Raw genomic sequence first — 20,457 nt, forward strand, 5'->3', positions numbered from 1 at the left:
AACGGGAGAGACATTACATTTGAGGGTTGTCTTAGTTACTTGTCTCTTCATTGTGACAAAATACCTAAAAAGCAGCTCAAGAAAGGATGAGTCTGGCTTACTCTCAGACCCAGGAGATACGCTGCCTCCCAGCAGTGGGAATAGGAGGTAACTGATCACACCGTGTCCACTGTTGGGAAGGAACCAGCAGCTAGCTTTCTACTTTGTTATGCAGCCTTCAATTCCCACCTCCTACAATGCTGTCACCCATACTTGGGTGTGTTTTCGTATCTCGGTTAACCAGAAGATCATCTCCATGGAGAATCTATGTCCTATCAAGTTGATAATCAAAATTCACCACCCCAAACAGAATGGGAATATATGGGAATAAGAGAGCTTCTGTCCCCGTTAGTCCTTATGTAGGCTCTTTAGCTAGATCAAGGATCTTAGTACACACAAAAAGAAGACCACAAAAGGTTTATTAATTTACATGTACATGTGTCTGCCTGCTTGGTTTTGATTTCGTTGTTGCTAACTTGATACAAGTTAGAGTTATCTTGGAAGATCAACCTCAATGAAGAAAATTTCCCCATCACATTGGCCCATAGGCAAGCCTAGGGAGCATTTTCTTGACTAGTGATTGATGTGGGAAGGCCCGGCTCACTGTAAGAGGTGTCTCACCTGAACAGGTGGTCCTGGCTTAAGACCAGAAAGCAAGCTGAGCAAGCCAGTAAGTAAGTCCATGGTCTCTGCATAGTTCCTGCCTTCCAGTTCCGGCTTCATGTCCTAACTTCTCTTTGTAACTGTAAGCTGAAATGAACTTTTTCCTCTAAGTGTAGTTTTTGGTAATGGTGTTTATCACAGCAATAGAAACATAACTTAGCAGAATTGGTAGCAGAGAGTAGACAGACTTGACCATGTTGCAATGGTATGATTGTGAAGGGTTTTGGGGATTTGGACTGAAAGAGCCATTAAGTGCTCCAGTGATTCCTATCAGGAGAGCTTTAAAGATGATGCTGAAGGCAGTGCAGGTGATCGAGGCTGGGAAATTTTTAGAGGGAAGCGAAGACTCTTCCAGGGCCTGAGCAATATTTTGAATTAAGAATTTGTGGTCTTGGTTGCATGAGGTTGAAGAATCAACCATGATTAGCAATAGAACAGCATCACTGAAGTGAAAACTTTGATTTATATACTGGGGTGTCCTAACATAGTCCAGACTTCATTCACACAACTTCATGAAATGGTCTCTCTGAGCCTCCATGTAGGGACTCCCCTGCCAGACCTGGCCCGTGTCAACTTAATACATGCTAGAGTTTATCTAGAAAGAAAAATCTCCGTTGAGAAATGCCCTCCACCAGATTGACCTGGAGGCAAGCCTGTGGGGCATTTCTTGATTAGGGATGGATGAAGAAGGTTCCGATCACTTGGCAGTTGCCTGAGTAGGTGGTCCTGGGTTGTATAAGAAAGCAGACTGAGCAAGCTATGAGAAGCAAGCCAGTAAGTGTCATTCCTTTACGGTCTCTACTTAAGTTCCTTCCTCCAGATTCCTGCCTTGAGCTTTTTCCCCAACTTCTCCTCACGATAGACTACAACTATAAATTGAAAAAAAAAAAACATTTTCTCTTCAAGCTTTTTACACAGAAATAGAAACACAACTAAAACAAAAAAAAACAAAACAAAAAACAAAAAAAAAAAAAAAAAAAAAACCTTTCTTCCCTAGAGTGAAGTCTGAGAACTGGCTGGGGCATGATGTTTTAATAATCTTTAGATGAAAAAGGTACATTTGTGAAGGAATGACATGACATGTGGCCACCTGAACTAGGGCAGCACATTCTGGCAATGCTATCAAGAGACATGTGTGGGGTCTAAGTTAGTTGATAAGCGTTACTTAGACTCACCACAGCTCTACTTACCAATCTGTAGTAGTGGAGGCCACTTTCAGTCATGCTGTGAGAAGAGCATCTCTCTGTGAAGAATATTTTGTGTGTAGTATGGTCTGACCAAATGGTCCTTTCTGAAATATAGTTTGTTGTGTTTTATAAAAAATAAAGAGTCAGGATATTATTTGGGGCATGGGGAGGGAATTTGAGGAGGGAGTAGAGGAACAGAGAAAGGCAGAGAGAGAAAGGAGAAGCAGGAGCATGAACTGAACACACAGGCCTGTTTCCACTCCTCTAAGATTCCACTGGGAAAACTAGAAGGAGTTCAAAGAGTAGACACAAAATAATAAGCACAAAAACAAAGACTGCGGAAGTGACTGCATGTGCTATCAGCCCGAGTCAATGCACACATGACAGACAGCTTTCTGCCTTTTCACTCTTTTAGGAGACTGCAAGGAAGCAGGTGAGGGTTTAATAACTCAGCACTCTAGAACCATGGCAATCCCAAGTCTTGGGAGCTGGAGGGGATGAGATTTGGAGGTGGCTGCAATGACACAGCCAGTCCCGGGTGTGGGATAAGACCTGGAGCCCACAAGCTGCTGCCACCCTTGTTTTCTCTTTCCTTTTTTCCAGTACTGGGGATTGAACCCAGCGCCTTGTGCCTTCTGGGCAAGTGCTCTGCCCCTGAGCTGCAGCCCCAACATTGTCACTACTGTTATTGAGGGAGATAGGTCTACACTCAGTTCTTGGTCTCATTTATGTCTCCTCGTTTCTAGTCTTAGCCTTAAGTAGTTTTAGTATTCCTCTTGGTCACTACTAGAGGCTTCCGGGTTCAAGTTCGTTATGCTAAGGATGGGTTTCCTAATCAAGTATGCACCCTGAACTCACCACAGTCTACTATCTTCTAGTGTTACACCACTTCCGGCAGAACATCGGTTTTATGGGTGGGTTGGTGTCCTCATCCCTCCACTGGGGGTCCTGTGTGACCACTGGAGGTGGTCTCCTCAGCTTCCATATTCCCACTGTTTGGCATTTCAGCTAAAGTCACCCATACTGAGTCCTGGGAGCCCCTCACATCCCAGGTCTCTGGGACTTTCTAGAGGTTTTCCATCCCTGCCATGTCCCCATTCCCCACCCCCTGCAGCTGAATATTTCCACTCATTCCATGGCCCTCCTGGCTTCCCTCATGTCTCATCCTATACCTGATCTACCCCCTTCCCCTTCCCTCCCCTCTCCCACCCAGGTCCCCAGCTCCCTCTTCCTTCCATGATTATTTCGTTCCCCCTTCTCAGTGGGATTGAAGCATCTTCACTTGTTCCTTGCTTCTTGTTTAGTTTCTTAGAGTCTGTAGGGTGTATCATGGGTTTCTGTACTCTTGTGGTTAATATCCACTTATCAGTGAGTATATACCATGTGTGTCCTTTCGGGCCCTATTGGGTAACCTTTGGGTTACCTAACTCAGGATATTTTCTAGTTCCATCCATTTGCCTGCAAAATTCATGATGTCCTTGATTTAATAGCTGAATAATATTCAACTGTGTAAGTGAAACACATTTTCTTTATCCATTCTTCAGTGGAGGATCATCTGTCTGGGTTGCTTCCAGATTCTGGCTATTATGAATAAGGCCTGTATGAACATAGAGAGCTCATGTCCTTGTAATATGAGGGATCATCTTTTGGGTATATTTTCAGGACCAGTATAGCTGGATCTTCATGTAGAACTATTTTTAATTTCCTGAGGAACCGCCAGATTGGTTGTAGAAGTTTGCAATCCCACTGGTAACAGGAGTGTTTCCCCTTTCTCCACATCCTTGACAGTTTGTTTTGTCACTTGAGTTTTTGATCTTAGTCATTCTGATTGGTGTAGAGTCTCAGGGTGGTTTTGATTTACATTTACCTTATGACTAAGAATGTCTGGTAGTACTCAGCCAATCGAGAGTCCTCTGTTGAGAGTTCTCTGTTTAGCTCTGTACTCCATATTTTAATTGGGTTATTTGGTGTTTTGGAGACTCATTTCTTGGGTTTTTTTTTTTTAATTTTGCATATTAGCCCTCTATCAGATGTAGGGCTAATGAAAATCTTTTCCCAATCTGTAGGTTGTACAGTGTCCTTTGCCTTACAAAAGCTTTTCAGTTTTAAGAGGTCCCATTTATCAATTGTTAATCTTAAGAGTCTGGGCCGTTGTTGTTCTGTTCAGGAAATTGTCTCTGTGCCCAGGTGTTCTTGGCTCTTCCCCACTTTCTCTTCTATTGGATTCAGTGTATCTGGTTTTATGTGGATATCCTTGATCCACTTGGACCTGAGTTTTGTGCAAGGAGATAAAAATGAATCAATTTCTTCTACATGCTGACCACTAGTTGAACCAGCACCATTTGTTGAAAATGTTGTCTTTTTTCCACTGGCTGGTTTTAGCTTCTTTGTCAAAAATCAAGTGCCCATAGCTGTGAGAGTCTATTTCTGGGTCTTTGATTCCATTCTATTGATGGACCTGCCTGTCTCTGTACCAATACCATGCAGTTTTTATCACTATTGCTCTGTAATACAGCCTTAGGTAAGGGATGGTGACTCCTCCAGAAATTCTTTTGTTGTTCAGAATTATTTTACTATTCTGGATTTTATGTTTATGAAGTTGAGAATTGTTCTTTCAATGCCTGTAAATTGTGTTGAAATTTTGATGGGAATTGAATTAAATCTGTAGATTGCTTTTGGTAAGATGGAAGTTTTCACTGTAAATCCTACCAATCCATGAGCATGGGATATTTTTCCATCTTCTGAGGTCTTCTTCCATTTCTTTCTTCAGGGGCTTGAAGTTCATGACATTCAGATCTCTCACTTGCTTAGTTAGAGTTACACCAAGAGATTTTATACTATTTGTGGCTATTGTGAAGGGTATTGATTCCCTAATTTTTTTCTCATCCTATTTATCATTTCTATAAAGGGCTATTGATTTGTTTGAGTAAATTTTGTATATTGTTAATGTTATCAGCTATCAGAGTTCTCTGGTAGAATTTTGGGGGTCGTTTTATTCTTACTCTTAATGAGTGTCCTCTCCAAGTTTTTAAGAGAAGCCTCTACTTCCCTTTAGACTTTGTTATCTAAAAGCCTTTCTTCTAATAAACCTAATTCCTGTGGGTTATTATGAGACACCTTCCTTTCACTGAATATCCAAACCATGGGTTTTTTTCCCTTTTTTATATTTAAAAACTTGATATGTAATATATGAGAAAAAAAGGCCATAGACCACCCCACCTCCTCTTCCATCTTGGTATCATGCTGCAGATATATTAATTCTGCAAGTTCCGTTGTTGTTCAGTGCTCCTTGTAAACTGATTCACTCAAATAAGTGACTGGACATCCCTTCTTCCTTAGAAAACATGACTATAAAGTACAACACTTTGGACAGTTATTGCTTCCATCCAAGAAGGGATTTTTCTCCTCACTGTATGTGATAGGGTACAGGGGAAAAAACACTCCAGTATTAGGGGGAAGGTTTTTATTATGAATAAGGGAGAGAAAATACCCAAAGGCATCTGGAAGAGTCCGGTAGAGAAAGAGAAGAAAAGTGGGTTGGATATGGCTAGAGCTAGGGAACAGTGAGAGCCAGAGAGACTCATGGAAGTAGCTATCTCCATCCTTGCTGTAAAAAACAGGGGCCTAGGTTCTATGGAGGAAGAGTAGCTGGGGAGGGAAGGAGGACTAAGTACTTGTGAACAGGGACTGTGGGAGCCTGGAGGCCTGCCATGGACTTTGTTCTGCTGAGAGGGGCCCATGCACATCCCACATGTTCCTTCTTCCAGAGGCAAAGGAAATGACTCTTTTTAGCAGATGGAAATCACTTTCACAAGTTCCTGAGGAATGCTTGTTAGGATTCTTCTAAACCCCACCCCACAGTCACTGGGCTATAAAAGGGACTGCTTGCCCACTCTTAACTCCCTTGCTCTCCCCTCTTGCTCCTTTGTCCCTCCGCTCCCCATTCCCTTTCCCCCTCTCTCTCTCCATGTGTTCATGACCAGCCTCTACTTCTCTACTCCTCTTACCTCCCCTCCACCCCCCCATCCATACTACCCTCTTAACTTCCCTCCCCATACTCTGAATAAACTCTATACTATACCGCCCTGTGGCTGGTCCCTCAAGGGGAAGGGATTCCCAACATGGGTCCACCAGAGGCATCCCTTTTGCCCCCTTACCACACCTCCATAGAACATACATACACACATACACACACACACACACACACACACACACACACACACACACACACACACACTTTATCTTTTTCCTAACAATGCTGACTTTATCTAACTGCCAGAAATTCTCCTATAGACCAGCTTGAGCTCATTTCTATGTATACCTGAAACCTAACACCCACTTTTATCCTGTCTTTGAAAGAATAATCAACATCCTTTGAAGTGCTGGAAAACAATGTGTACCTCTTACAATATTTGCATACAATGTTAAGAAACACAAAAGTATTCATAGCTCTTTCATCTTTCCAACTTGACTTTGCCAGGGGCAGCTAGTTTGGGAAGTTAAAGAAGACTTCTTAATCAGAACAGAACATCCCATGCAGCAAAATGGGGGAAATTTCAACCTGAAAAGATTATAGCACAGAGTTCAAGCAACTTTGCCACCTACTAATAGTGATTTCAAATTTTAGTCTCAAATAGTCTCCATCATCAAAGGCAAGTAATGAGAACAGAGAAAAATTTAAGTAATTTTCACGCAGATCAAAAGCATTAATAATTGGTACTGTGCTTTCCAAAATTTGACAGCTGGAGGTTACAAAATTATTGAAAATTTAATTATATGAGAGTTAACACCAATAACACAAAAGTAGATAAATAGGAAGAAAAGGAGATGATTTTAAGTGGAGACCCTTTGTAATCTGATATTCATCACAGCCAGGTACAACGTGGGGGTGGAAAGACCACCGCATAGAAAAGTCAAGAAGACCCAGCAGGGCTAAGGAAGCAAGACTTGATTTACTTCACCTCCTATGTGAATGTTTGTCTCTTAAAATTTAAATTCCAAAATTGTCTTTCTGGAAAATAACTGTGAATCCTTGCTCAGGAAAATGTCATTATAACTGACTGGTGACATTTAAAACCCGGCTTTTCTTGGGTTTCCTGTCAGACTTTAGAGAACCCATTTATGCCTTCAACAGGAAACAGTAAGATGCCTAAAGTCACATCCGTATGTGGAGTACGTGGGCAAAGGCCGATGACTTAACATGTCTTCTTCCATCACAGTCCACCTTATTTTTACATCGTTTTATTGAAATGATCTCTAGGTGATTTTTATGAGGGTCTCTCTCTACATAACATGAAACTCACTTTTTCAACTTGGTGGCCAACAAGTTCAGAAACCAACCACTCCCCTTGTCGCCCCAACCTTCCTCCCAAAGTTCCTGGGATTACATAGGCCAAGTAATCACCATTTCTACATAGATGTTGGAGACAGAAACTCAAGCCCTTCAGCAAAGAAAGTACTTTACCCACTCAACCATCTGTCCAGTCACCAAATACCAAATTCTATACTTGTTTTTGTTTGTTAGTTGGTTGGTTGGTTTTGTTTGTTCTATTGTTTCCAATTAAGACTGGTGGTGAAAAACACTAAAGAATTTTAAGATACAAAGTGGGGAGCATGTCTCTGAGTAAGGAAAGCATACGATACCTAACCCAGGGCAAAAGCATCACAGAGAGGGATGGTGTTCAATTTCCTGAAAAATCTCATGAAACACTAGATTGCAGGGGGAAGGGGGACTTAGGTTCTGATTATAACCCAACTACAAAGCCAGAAATTGGAAAGCTCTGAGGCAAATAAAGTGCCTTCTGGACATAACCAGACTGTTACACTCATAAACTCACAGCAGCTGTGGAGGGCTGCACACAACCAAGCCGATCGACATTCGATGGGGGTGGGGACACATAAGTCCCCTGCCATAGATGAGCAACTAGTGGCACTAGATGATGGCCACTAGAGGAGAGTCAGTGTTCTTTAAGATGGAGCCCAGGCAGAACCGACCATACTCCAGTATATAGCTCCACATTGTGTACAGATGGGTACATTAGCCGGACTGGTTTTTGTTGCTGTTGTTTGTTTGTTTGTGTTACCTGGCAACGGCTGTGTGTGCCTGACTCACTATAAAAGGGCTGCTTACCCCCCCCCCCACTCTTGCTTTCTTTCTATGCTCTGTCCCCTTGCTCCTACTACCTCTCCCCGTTCCTCTCCCCCCTTGCTCCACTCATGGCCCGCCTCTCCTCTACTCTCTTTGCCTTTCTCTGTCTCTACTCCCTCAACTCCCCTCCCCGTGCCCTGAATAAACTCTATTCTATACCATACCATCATATGGCTGGTCCCTCGGGAGGAAGGGATGCCTCAGCATGAGCCCGCAGAGGCACCCCCTTCACCCACACCTGACTGCAAATCCCCCAAAACATATTCCTTCTCTCCTTATCTTTCTATTAAGCACAACAGTTTGTTTGTTTGTTTGTTTAAAAGAGTTGGGGTGGCTTAGAAGGCAGAATCCAGAAGTTGGAGGGAGAAAGGTTTGGAAAACAAATATTAAATGAAATAAAGAAATCAAAAGGAATAGATAAGGACTTGACTACTCCTAGGCATGGTGAATGGGAAAGTTTATTAGCGATGTGTGGGAGAGCATAGTCAGAGGCAGACATGTCTGGGAGAGTCCAGAGTAGATGTGATCATTCTGAGCTGTGCTGTGTAGGACAAGGAGGAAGGGAAGGGCCAGATGCAGCAGCCGGGAGGACCAAGGATACAATATGGTACCAAAATGGTCCAATTATATAGGGAAGAGCAGTCCAGCCTTCTTGGCTGGAGAGTTCAGGGTAGGGTATGGTGATTCTCTACAGACTTCACAACAGTCAGGGAAGAAAACTGTTGCATAAAGAGGCAAGAATGAAACTCGGGTGGATTTTATTGTAACTGGTACTAGACCAAGACTTCTAGAGTCTGGCCCAGGTCATTTTTCTATAAGCCAGACTGAAGTACAGGAAGAATAATTAAAAAAAAAAAACAAAACAACGTATTCCCATAACAATCAACTTAGTCCCAAGTGTACAACAATTTAAGACTTAGAGTCTGTTCGGCCTGTGAGAGGTGAATCCAAGTCAACTGCCTGAAGCTTACAATTTTTTTTTAAGTTTACCAAAAGAGACAAAAGTTTTGGATTTGTTGGCATTATCAGTGCCATAGTCTGCACTAAAACCCGCATTACAGGAAAGGCAGTAGACTCCGCCTTTGGGTCATAGTAGAAGCTGAAAGACCCCAAACTGATTTGGGGCTAAAAAGTATTAACACATGCTGCAGAGGGCTAGATCGATTAGACGGAGATATTTTTAGCACAAAAAGTGTTTTTAAGTCTACACTTGAAGACATAAAAGAACATTTAAAATGTTTAGTTTGTGTTTATAACAGTTGTCAGGGCTTCACAGAGCAAATTAACATTGATCAATGCCAAAATTCTGAACTTTTGAACTCGTAGTATAACAATACTATAGAGAGAGAGAAAAATCTGAAATTTTTTATACATCTTCAATCACTTCCTTACACTATCACAAACTACACTCACACATCTTAAGCACTTTCTTGGACCCTAAAAACCTAAACTTTCACATCCTCAGTCAAATCATCACAACTTGTGTAAGCATTAAACTTTTTCTTACCCAATTATTTACCATGAGGCTCAGGGGGTTTATAATGGAGAGTACTTTAAAAGCAAGTTCCTTTAAATAAAGGGAAAGGTTTCTTTGAAACCTATTTTGTGAGTTTCTCTCCTTCTAGAGTCTGGTAACAAGATAAAGAAAGACCTGATATCTACATATAGAGAGAATGTGGGAGGGGCCTCAGGAAAGAAGGATGCTTGCTGTTGCTAAGGCTGCAGTTAGTTAGCATCATCAGAGCTCTGGTTACAGCTGGTAGTGTAATCCTAACAGTCTATGTGTCAGTTAGAACGACCGAGACTCACTACCTGATGCTCCGATGGGCTCCATAGGTCTATTGGGGGCAGTAGTCCTAGGTTATCAGCTGTCACATAGCACGGCATTTTATCTTCTGTAGCCACTCAGAGCAGCAGGCCTTTGGCTGTTAGGCCCAGGTCTGAGATATTCTTCCTGTAGAGGAACTTTGGAAAGATGGGCCTTACTGTGACTGGGAAAAGTAGACCAATCAACCCAAAGTGTGCAGATTGTGCAAACCCTCCGTGAGGTGTGAGGCAGCTTGCCCAGTGGTTAGAATTATCACAATCCAGGTGGAGTCATAGTGTCCCCATTGTGACTTTTGGAGATCTTCGGGTTCACATTAAGAAGTGGCATATCTATTATGGGAAGCTCAAACATTTTGCCATGTTCAGCAGATCTCTGAAGAGTTTGAGTACCACTTACCTATTAAATATATCTGATTTTAGGCTAAACCTTGAAAACACATTCAGGAATCTAAATAGAGCCTGTTACTAAATGAATAGTTTGTAAGTTAGGAGTTTAAATGACATTAGGATTTTAGAGCTTTATCCCAGTTATGTTTGAGCCTTAAAAATTAGAGTTAAAGATTTAATTGAATTACCTTTATTATCAAAATAGCATATGACAGTTTATTGTATGATTTAATTTATCCAACTAGCTAAAGCTTTAAAAAGTGAACAAAGACAAAGAAGAACTAGACAAATATGACTGTGAACCTGAGTGAACCTTGGATATTTATAAACCTTGATTATGAAACCTACCTTACTTATTAAACATGGGTTGTTACCTATATTTTCTAGAGGCTTGGTGTTGAATAGTCAGAAAAGACATTAGTTCGGTGTAAACCTCTAAGTCAGTTTTTGTTAATAAAGTGGAATTTTATAACCTTAAAATGTTATCATAATACAAAAATCCATAACAACCAAAATACTTTACCGCGCCGTTGTTGTTTCCTTAATTTAAAAGGAGACGCGGTGCTGAGCACCGGAGCAGGACTGAGCAGGACTGAGCAGGACTGAGCAGGACTGAGCAGGACTGAGCAGGACTGAGCAGGTCTGAGCAGTGCGTACCTGCTGCTTTACACCGCATAGACGTACCAAGACAGTGGAGTCGCATGGCATGGGCCCTTCAACTTTATTAAAGATGGCTAGTAGCCATGCAGTTGCTTGTGGCTTAATGAGATTACATGTCAAGATAGAGGAAAGCCAAATGGCTGCTATTTAAATATTTAAAATATATTCATTTTGTTAAACAACAATTCTGCACCATATGAATCAAAAAGAAAAAGAAGAAGAAGAAGGAGGAGGAGGAGGAGGAGGAGGAGGAGGAGGGAGGAGGAGGAGGAGGAGGAGGAGGAGGAGGAGGAGGAGGAGGAGAAGAAGAAGAAGAAGAAGAAGAAGAAGAAGAAGAAGAAGAAGAAGAAGAAGAAGAAGAAGAAGAAGAAGAAGAAGAAGAAGAAGAAGAAGAAGAAGAAAAAGAAAAGGAAATGGAACGAGAATACACGTGGCATGGTATGGTGAAGAAAAAAGTTTATTTTCTTTTCCTTTTTTTAATTTTATTGGATATTCTCTGTATTTACATTTCAGATGTTATACCTTGCCCCCCACTCCCTCCCCTCCTCCCCCTCAACCTGCTTCCATGAAGGTGCTCCCTCTCCCAATCTCCCTCTCCACCTCAGTGCCTTGGCTGCTGCTGATGTTGTTCTTCCCATGAGGGTGCAAACCCTTCAGCTATTTCAGTCCTTTCTCTAGCTCTTTCAATGGGGTTCCCGAGTTCAGTCTGAAAGATAGGTGGGAAGGCACAGACAGAAGCAGACACATCTGCATGAGTCCAGAGTGGACCTGCACAGAAGGAGCTGTGTTGTATTGGGAGAAGGGGGAAACAGAGAGGAGAAGAGGGGAACCAGTGCAGCAGCCACAAGAAGGACAGCAGGTAACCAAAATGGTTGGATTATACAGGGAAAGGCAGCCCAGCTCCTGAGTGCGAGAGTTCAGGGTAGAGGCGGGGTATGCTGGCAAGAAGGTTCCTGTAACTGAGGGATCCCAGGAAAGCACAGTGGCTGGGTCCACTCTGATATGTTAAATAGGAACTTCAGCAATTTGTGCCCGGTGTGAAACCTCGCAAATGTGATCAAAATATATTGTCTCCGTATACCAAATTCTCAAAGGTTAAAATAAAAATATATTCAAAATAAAAATACAAATCTCAATTTACAAACCACAGGAAGGCCCGTGGTTGGATTGTCATAGCCATCCCAAGACTTCTGAGTCTATGTTTATGGTTTACACACGGAGATCGGCCTCAGACACTTAACTTGTCTTATGATTCTCAAAGACTTAAGCTAACCTAAAATATTAGGGGCCTGATTCTTCTGGTTGGATGCATGTTCATGAAATAAATTGGAGACACAGAAATGAAGGTGCTGCTCCACAGAGACAGATAGAATAAAACACTCTTGCTTGGGAGGTAAAAAGCTGCTACAGACCTTCAAGGTCAACGTTTAGTAATTTCAAAGAGGCTCTCCAAAACGGACCAGAAAGAACCAGTTTAAACTAGACAAAGCTACTCAGACCCTACTTGTTGTAATGCTAAATTCTTATCCTAGAGGCATTTTGGCAAATATTTTATTTTTATTTACGTGTATATGTGTACAATGCCAACCTGAAGAAACAGGCGGTTGCGCCATCTTGAAAAAAAGTGCTGGGACCCCCAACTTGGTTCCTCTGGAAAAACATCAAGTTCGCTTAACTGCTGAGCCATCCTCTCCCCAGGAGAGTTCAAGCCTATCATTCCTGAACTTGCAATCAAACAGCATGATCTACAGTGGTGTACCTGGGAATGTGCCCCTGTGTGTGTAATGACAAGGCTCTGGAGCAGGAGTATGCGGTAATGCAATATTTATGAAAGCATCTCTTCCTTTCTAAGAGACTGGAACTTTTCCTGGACCTCACAGTCGGAGTTAATAAATACATCTAAGATTGCAACACTACTGTGTTCTTAAACTGTTTGGTGAACCTACCTTTACAATAACAATATAACAATCAAGCTTGCTTTCCTTAGATTTTCAGTGTTATCGGCTTTTACAAAACTAAGCAAATGCATAACTGCCATCTTAAATGACTCTTCTATATCCATGATCTGATGGTTAAATGTAAAATTTATGAGCACAGTAAAGGCATAAAGAGAGGTCTAAGAAGCAATATGGAGAACCTGAGGATTGACTCTTAGAGTTTGTAAATGAGACGAGAAAGATTTACTAGGACAGACACATATCCCTCATAGAGTGTAAGTGTATACTTAGTTACCAGTAATGTGTCAGCGAGACATTAAGGGATTAAGTCACTGGCTTCGACCGATCCCAGATGACGCAGATAACATGGTTGATCATCCAATATTCATAAATGTTGCTCTCACTGGTATACACACAAGTTATACAGAACAAACATTACTGAATTGTTTCACTCCCGGTGAAACAACCAGTTCCATCGTGTTAGATAGAATTTTCTCTGCTACTCCAGCACCTAATTAGGCTTACAAGCACACAGTAAGTGCAATATACCCAAGTTCAACTGAACATGTAAGTATTACATTTTTGTGGATCTAATCACTCATTATCAAAACATTAAACAAGGAAAAATAAAAGTGTAGAGGTCAGAAGAAGTGGGTAAGGGATGTGCCTTGTGAGAGTTGATTTTAATCTTTAGGACAATTAAAGCATGGTGGCACAGAGGTACTGGTTCTCGGTTACAGTTCAAATGATCTCCACCATTTCAAATTCAGAGCTCTAGGTTGTGCAGAAGGAAACTGCAGACGCTTCACTCATACAGTCCCACCAACACAGCTGCCTGAGCGTGAGGAGTAAGAAACACCCTAGACATGCTCAAATGGGTACAGAAAGACCAAGAGACCTCAACCCAAAAGCGAGAACAAGCAGCTAAGGAATGCTGTGAGTGGAAGGCTGGGTAGTCTTCAGGGAAGAGCACACCAGCTAGTTAGTCACTGCTGTCTAATGACCCCTCAGAACAAACATACAAGTAACATTGTACAGACAGCACATTATATCTGTGTGTGATTACAGTGAACGAAAGATAGGCCATGAATCTGAAAAAGAGCAAGGAATGATTATTTGGAAGAATTTGGAGAGAGAGAAGGGAGACATTATACTATAATTTCAAAAAATACTAAAATCCCAAAGCCTCAGTAGACTCTGATATCCCACAGCCTGCAGCGGTTCTCCTGAGAGACATGGAGTATTAGAAACCTATTGATGCTTCAGCATGAAAACTGACCCAGTGCTGTGCACAACCGGATCTTGCTGAGAAAAACTGCCATATTAAAACTATCTGAACCGGGGCTGGAGAGATGGCGCAGTGGTTAAGAGCACTGACTTCTCCTCTAGAGGTCCTGAGTTCAATTCCCAGCAACCACATGGTGGCTCACAACCATCTGTGATGGGATCCGATGCCCTCTTCTTGTGTGTCTGAAGTGTACTGTTATAACTAAAATAAATAAATCTTTAAAAAAATCTCTACTCAGAATAATAAAGGACAGTCAAAACAGTGGTACCTACAGTATAATTTCATTAAAAAAAAAACTATCTGAACCTAAGTAATTGGAATAGTTTTAAGTTTTTAAACATATTGGTTCGATGAGAACACTGGTCTTCTAGCAAATATAAAGCCCTTTAAGATAAATCATGAAATGACATAAACACACAGAACCTTTGTGTTGAGAATGAAGAAATGATTCTTAAGCAGGAGACGCTAATGAGTGTCCTTCTATAGAAGACAAAATTGAGCTATAAGAACATTTATTAGCCTCAGCAATATTCTCAACTGTTAGATGCTAGCATTCCTTCTGGGCTCTGCCCAGCAGTTACCTAGCAACAGCCAGATAGGACTGCCTTGCTATAAAAGGGGCTGCTTGGTCTCTGTCTCTCTGTCTCTCTGTCTCTCTGTCTCTCTCTGTCCTCTGTTCCCTTCGCATCCCACCCTCCACTTCTACTCACTTCTCCAGCCCCCTTCCCATGTCCCCAAATAAACTTCATTCTATGGCTGGTGCCTCAGTAGGGAGGATGCCTCGGCATGGGCTCACTGAGGTGACCCACTGCACCACGTCACACTTTACACAACATGCTGAGGGAAAAAAGATGAATTCAAAACATATGCACTCCTAGTGAGATCCAGTGATCTATGGTGAGCACAAAAGCCGAACGGTTCAGAGCAGAGCAAGCTGAGGTACATCTGAGGCACTGGATTTCTGTGGGTTTGAAGCCAACCTTATCCGTACAGAACCTTCCAGACCAACCAGAACCACACAGTAGGACCCTGTCTCATATAAAGAAAAAAGGTTCAGATTTTAGGGGGAAGAATATACCTCTGAGACTTATATACAGCTAGAGATGTAGCTCCAGAAATAAAGGAGAGGGGCAAAATAAAATAGCTCCTCATTATATCTAAATTTTTCATTGATTGGAATTAGGATGTAAATAACCTATACTCCAACACATTGGGAAATATAAGAGAGATGGATCATTTCCTCATTACGCACCACTTACTAAACTTAAATCAAGATCAGATAAACAGTTTAAACAGACATATAACCCGGGGTGAAACACAGTCATTAAAAGTCTCCCAATCAAAAACACATCCAGTATAGTGAGAATTTTGATTTCTTTAAAAATCCAGTTATCTACACAGGCTGGACCTCGGCTGCCCACACATATGTAAACAGATGTGCAGCTTTGTCTGTATGTGGTCCTGGACGTTGGAGAGGGGGGCTATTCCTAAAGCTGTTGCCTGTATATGGGATGTGTTCTTCTAGCTGGGCTGCCTTGTCTGGTCCCAGTGGGAGAGGGTGTACCTAGCCTCGCATAGACTTGAAGTGTGTGTGGGCAAGAGGAGAACTGGGGGACCCCAACCCACTCAGAGGAGAAGGGGAAGGGAGAAGGGCGAAGGATTGTAGGAGAGGATGACAGGGCAGTGTGCAGGATGTAAAGTGAATACATAAATACTTAATTAATTTTTTATAAAAATCTAGTTATGTTATATAAATATGTTTTTGTTTTAATCCCAAGTGTGAAATATGAGTCTGCTTCAGATTAGCCACAGGAGCTAAGTATGATTTTTCTAGTGCTCTGGCAGGGGTGTGATTCTGCCAGCTGAAGCTAGCTTCTGTTTGGAATTCCGGTGGCTCTTCAGAGGGTATGAAAGACTAGAGCCCTGAGAGAAGAGAGGCTGTGGCTACTGCTCCCTGTGCTGCTGCTGCTCTTGTTTCTGGTGGCTGTCTGCTGGACAGCCGGACAGAGAGCTTCTAATCATGATGATTAGGAAGGAAGCAGTGTAAAGATATGTATTCCCCTTTTCCCCTCTAAACTTCTCTCTCACCTCCCTAGTGTTGGGGGGTTGGAAGGGAATGGGGCACAGAAGGGTGGTAGGTAAAATAAACCAGTAAAGTGGCCAAAAAATCTACTTACAAGTGGCCCCCAGATGAGGGCTTGTCAGAATGGAAGCCTGGTTTCTAATACTGTAGAGGAAGTGGTAAGGGAACAGGAATGAATACTCTGTCTCAGGATGTTAGCAAAAAGTTTATTAGGGCTGCACACACACTGCTCCCACTTTGCTCCCAGAGGGGATTTTCTATTTCTTTTCCTCCTTCTCCTTCATCTTCTTATACTCAGTCACAAAAAGAAAGGTTAAAAAAAAAAAAAAAAAAAAAAGGTTGGGAGAATGGCTGAGCAATTGGAAAAGTTGCAAACGGGTATGGGGGGAATCTGAGAAACAAAGAAATAAAGGGCTGAAATGGGAAAACAGAAGGGCCGCTCTATTCTCTTGTGTTTGAAAGGCTTACAGTTGGCTGTGCAGCTGGAGAGGTTGCTGGTAGAGGAAGACGTGCTTGGAAAGCAAATAGTGCCAGAACCGGGAGAACAAACAGGCTCGGACCCTGTTTTAGCCTAAGGTGTGCGGCTAGGGTGGAAGGGTGGAAGTGGGCATGTTAGGTAACAGGCTCAAAGAGAAGCTGAAACAGCCTGTTTTGAGAGAAAGAACCAATTGAAGTACTAGTGAACCCCAAAAGACCACGAAGGAACCAATTCCAATGCGTGACGCTGGGGTCTCCTCATCCAAGCTTGAGCTTGGGTCACACCACCATCTCAGAAAAGGAGGGTACAAATCCCCCTACACACACCCCCAAGTCTAATCTTAAGTAGATATTTATAGAGGCAAGAAGGGGTGTCTAGCCTGATTGGGGGACTATTATGGCCTTTAACATAACTGGCTGATGCTGGGGACCAAACTATAAATGTAACTTCTGTTTTCCTCCTGATGGGTAGCTGTTAGGAAGTGAAGTGTCAGGGACAGGCTTGTGACCTGAAGGTGCAGATTTGTTGGAGAATGACCCGGATACTGGTGGGAGACTTTGGCTCATTGGGGAGTAACCAGGAAAGAGGTGCAAGGTGCCGGTTTGTTAACTCGAGTTCAACCTTACGTCAGGTTATCTAAGATGGAATCTGAACCCCAAAGATCTGGTTTCTCAGCTGTACTGCCCAAGGGGCAGCTTGGAGTTACAAGGTTTCCACCATTAGCATTCCCAGTATGTGCACAAGGTCTTTGATATCCAAAATGCTTGGTGTTTTAATTGCAGTGAATTGGGCCATACACAAAGAGATTCTGGGTAGGCTGCTAACAGCTTCAGGTGTCAAAATGCACAATACAACAACTGAGAAAGGCTGTGTGAACTCCGAGAAATCCGGTACTTTGTGCCAGAGACAGGAACAAGCCCTTTCTGACCGCAATGGGTTTTCAAAAAGAATTATGTAGGCTTCCCAGGATTTGCAGATCGTGTGGCAAGAGATATTATTGTACCAATGGTTTTAGAGGGACATCCGAGGCAATTTCTTGCTAACAGGAAATGAAATAGGGGGCCCAGTTTGAGGTAAAAGTAACTTGTGTTCACCTAATACAATTCTCATCTCAAAGGCTCACTGCTCTCCTCTGCTAAGCTAGGCCTGGTTCTGGGTGCTTCTAGCCTCCCTACAATCTGTTGTTGTTGTTGCATATTGTACAGAAAGATTTCTTTATTCTCATAATTACATGTCTCAAATATTTGTAAAGCACAGTGTTTCTTCTTTAGTCTCTGACATGCTGGAGTTGCACATCTTTCTTTCCTTTACTAGGTCCTCACAAGCCATTACTCCCTCATCTTGGATGGGCCTTTACCTCCACATACTCTTATCTAGCCTCTCAGCATTTGCCCAAGACACTGAAACGTGCACTCCCTTCCAAGGTATAAATCCAACCGCCAGCACTTCCCTGGTGCAGATGTCTCCTGCCTTTGAAGGAGGCTCGGGTTAGGGTCCTTGAAGTGATAAGGCTCCCTTGAGCTATGGGAAAGAAGCAATTAAGTGTTTCAATTAACTATGACACAACACACCCAAACTTACGGGACACAATGAAAGCAGTGCTAAGAGGAAAATTCATAGCACTAAGTGTCCTGGTAAAGAAATTGGAGAGATCTCACTATAGCACACCTGAGAGCTCTAGAACAAAAAGAAGCAAACACGCCTAGAGGCGTAGAAGGCAGGAAATAGTCGAACTCAGGGCTGAAATCAACCAAATAGAAACAAAGAAAACACACAACAAATCAACAAAACCAAAATCTGGTTGTTTGAGAGAAACAGAAAGATAGATTAAACCCCTAGCCAAACTAAGTAAAAGACCCATAGACAGTATCCAAATTAACAAAATCAGAAATGAAAAGTGAGACATAACAAAAATGGAAGAAATTAAAATGTCAAATCCTACTACAAAAGCCTATACTCAACAAAACTAAAAAAATCTAGATGAAATTGATAGTTTTCTAGACAGATACCACATTCCAAAGTTAAATCAAGAGCAAGTAAACTATCTAAACAGGCCCAAAACCAAAACTCCAGGGCCAGACTGCTTTAGTGCAGAACTCTACCAGAAATTCAAAGAAGACCTAATACCAATATTCCTCAAACTATTCCATAGAGTAGAAACAGAAGGAACACTACCTAATTTATTATCAAAAGCCACAATTACTCTGATACCTAAACTACACAAGGACACACACACACACACACACACACACACACACACACACACAAACCTTCAGACCAATTTCAAAATATTCAATAAAATTCTTGCAAACCAAATCTAAGAACATATCAAAACCATCATTCACAAAGATCAAGTAGCCTTCACCTCAGAGATGCAATGTTGGTTCAATATATGAAAATCTATTAGCGTCATCCACTATATAAACAAACTTAAAAAAATTAAATGATCATCTCCTTAGATACAGAAAAAACATTTGACAAAACACAACACCCCTTCATGTTAAAAGTATCAGAGAGATCAGGAATTCAAGGCCCATACCTAAACATAATAAAAGCAATTTACTGCAAACTAATAGCCAATACCAAATTAAATGGAGAGACACTTCAAGGAATACACTAAAAGCAGGAAAAGACCAAGATGCCCACTTTCCCCATATTTATCCAAAATATTACTCGAATTTCTAGCTAGAACAATAAGACAACAAAAAGTGATCAAAAAGATACAAATTGGCAAAGAAGAAATAAAGGTATCACTATTTGCAGATGATATGATTGTATACATAAGCAACCCCAAATTTCTACCAGGGAATTTCTACAGCTGATAAACAACTTCAGCAAAGTGGCTGTATATAAAATTAACTCAAATAAATCAATAACCTTCCTTTATGCAAATGATAAACAGGCAGAGAAAAAATTAGGGAAACAACTCCCTTCACAATAGCCACAAATAATATGAAATATCTTGAGATAACTCTAACCAAACAAGTGAAAGATCTATATGACAATAACCTCAGGTCTCTCAAGGAAGAATTCGAAGATCTCCCATGGTCATGGATCTGCAGAATTAACATAGTAAACTTGGCCATGCTATCAAAGGCAATCTACAGATTCAATGCAATTCCCATCAAAATCTCAACACAATTCTTCAAAGTCATGGAAAGAGCAATTCTCAAATTCATCTAGAAAGTCAAACAAATAAACTAACAAAAACAAAAAAAAAAAAAAAAAATAGAATAGCAAAAACTTTTTTTAACAACCTCTGGGGGAATCACCATTCCTGATCTCAAGTTATACTACAAAGCAATAGTGATAAAAACTGTATGGTTCTGGTACAGAGACAAATAGGTTATATAGTAAGTTTATTCAATGGAATAAAACTGAAGATCCAGAAATAAAACCACACATTTATGGATACTTGACCTTTGACAAAGATGCCAAAAATATACAATGGAACAAAGAAAGCATCTTCAATAAATGTGTAAGTGAACCACATTTTCTGCATCCTTTTTCTGCTATGGAACATCTGGGTTGTTCCTAGCTTCTGGCTATCACAAACAAGGCCACTATGAACATAGTGGAGCACATGCCCCTGTAGCATGGTGGGGCATCTTTGGGTATATACGCCCAAGAGTAGTATAGCTGAGTCTTCAGGTAGATCCAATTATCTGAGAGATCTCCAGATTTATTTCCAGAGTGATTGTACCAGTTTGCAGTCCCACCAGCAATGGAGGAGTTTTCCTCTTTCTCCACATCCTCGGCA

The sequence above is a fragment of the Micromys minutus genome (assembly GCF_963924665.1).
Source record: "Micromys minutus genome assembly, chromosome: 26".
Taxonomy (NCBI): domain Eukaryota; kingdom Metazoa; phylum Chordata; class Mammalia; order Rodentia; family Muridae; genus Micromys; species Micromys minutus.